Raw genomic sequence first — 2,500 nt, 5'->3', positions numbered from 1 at the left:
GTAGCCTGCAGTTTATTGACGCTGAGATTAAAACTATTTATGATATTGCCTTGAAACTTAAATACCCATGGACTTGTAGATGTGGCATGGAAAAAGGGCTAGAAAAACATTTTATTTATTTAACTAATGACAAACTTGAATTTAGTAAGCATAACATTCTAAAATTACCCTATGATGAAAGGTTTTTAGAAATTCATAGAATTTTAAAGCTTTTTAACATAAATGTTGTGTTCAGTAATACTAATGTCAAGAGTTTGGTAATCAAAAATTCTCCTAAAGATCTTCCAGGCTGCATATATGAAATTCCTTGCAAAAAGTGCGATAAAGTCTATTACAGACATACCGGTAAATCTCTTTCACAACGACTCAAAAAGCAACAATATTCTGTGAGAACTGGGCAAATATCGAATGCATTATTCGTACATATGTGAGATTTAGATAATCCTATTAACTGGAGTCAAGCAAGAGCCTTAATCCCATGTAATGACACAGTTAAAAGGAATATCATTGAATCTTGTTTCATCAAGTCAATCAAATAATGGAAATGTTCTAAATTTAAGTCTTAGTTTATTTAAACTTGATGCCTTCATAATGAAAAAGTTGTAGATAAATATAAGCAACAAAATTGATATATTCAGTTTTTACATGTTTTGGACTATATGGATATGTTGTAGTTTCTGTTAGGGTTAAATCTAAGTTTAGGTTTGTGACTGTGCGATATCCGATAATCCTGGATTATCTCTTTGATTTTTACCCTTTTGACAATTAACCATCTGGTATTTTTTATCTTTTTGTTTACCTGATAACCTTCTTTCCAACTGTATTTCATTCGTTCCTTGACAATGTCTTAGTAAAGATGAAAGCGCTTGGATTTCTGCCAATCATTTTCCTGTGCTATTCGCATATATATTATATATATATATATATATATATATATATATATATATATATACATATATATATATATATATATATATATATACTTATATACACATATATGTATACATGTGTGTGTGTGTATTTGTGTGTACGTAAAGTTTACGGTTATGGATTGTAAAGTTCACGCGAAGAAATATAACTTACTAGGCCTGCGCGTGCGCGCACGCACACACACGCACACACACACACACACACACACACACACACACACACACACACACACACACACACATATATATATATATATATATATATATATATATATATATATATATATATATATATATATATACCTGTGTTATGAGAACGAAGTGTCTTGTGAAAAAAAATAACTTGAAAAGCTAACCCTTTTTTTTGAACAAATTAAAAAAAAAAAAAAATATTCCATCCATTCGAATCACTTTCTATTTTCATTCGAAATAGTTATTTCCCGTCCTTTCAGAACAGTCTATAATTATATTGATTATATATTCAACAAATTAAAAGTAAATGAATTGCCTAATGAATTTCATCTTAATAAAAGACTGTTAATCGGTAAATTCCTCTCCATGTTTTTTTCTCGCTCCAACTGAACAGTTTTTATGGCCCAGGAGCTTAATTGGATTTGACACCACAGTTACCCCAATTACAGAGAAATGCCTCCAAAATTAAAGGGACTTTTTTATGTCCCCGCTACTTAATTTAGTTTCTTTTGATGAAAACTCAGGATAACGGAATGTTTTGAAAAAATTATGGCTTCACTTCGTCACAAGGTCGTAAAGTATGATTCATTTAGGGTTTCAACACCTTGACACTGATCCTAATTGTCATCGTCCGTGTTAGAAAATCAAAATAAGTTTATCTGTTTTTGACTGAGCAGTTACAGAACCCAAAAGGTTTTTAGAGCAACTATGATGCAAATTTGTAGCATTTACAGACAATACCTAAGGTATTATTCTCAAGAGTTTCTTGAAAGCATACTGGCCTAACACGTCTTTCTAAATTTCATTCGTCACTTTTACAGTTCCATGGAAATACAGTGTAGTTTACCAGCTCGAAGGTTAATGGATATGATAGTTATTAATTAATAAACATGCACCGCCAGGATCAGAAGTTCCCCATTATTCTCTGTGCCCAGTGGAATATTTCAGATTTGTCTTATAAGAAGTGAGTCTGCTTCTGGCAAATAATATCTTTGTCTCCTTGTCTCAAAAGAGAGAGAGAGAGAGAGAGAGAGAGAGAGAGAGAGAGAGAGAGAGAGATATGAGGTCTGAGAGGGTACCTTAAGATCTTGAAGTATTTTTCCTTCCTTAGCTCTCTCCCTTTAGGGGCAATAAATTTTCATACAAATGAATTTATCACCTACGAGATTTCCTTTTGCGGCCTGCTAATATTGCATTACTCCTTGAATTAATTTTCTTTCTTGGTTTTCCTCCTTTATTTTTCGTTCCATGAAAATGTATATTTCTCTTTCCTTTTATCACATATTACAGGAAACTTCTCTTCTTGGCATTCTGGTGATATAATTATGTTGGTTTTAGCATGGAGAATAATTGGGTATATCTTCTACTCTAGCGTGAAT

The sequence above is a fragment of the Macrobrachium nipponense genome, chromosome 3 (assembly GCF_015104395.2).
Source record: "Macrobrachium nipponense isolate FS-2020 chromosome 3, ASM1510439v2, whole genome shotgun sequence".
Classification (NCBI taxonomy): Eukaryota; Metazoa; Arthropoda; class Malacostraca; order Decapoda; family Palaemonidae; genus Macrobrachium; species Macrobrachium nipponense.
The sequence above is the reverse complement of the archived record's forward strand: the minus strand, read 5'-3'. Positions refer to the sequence as shown.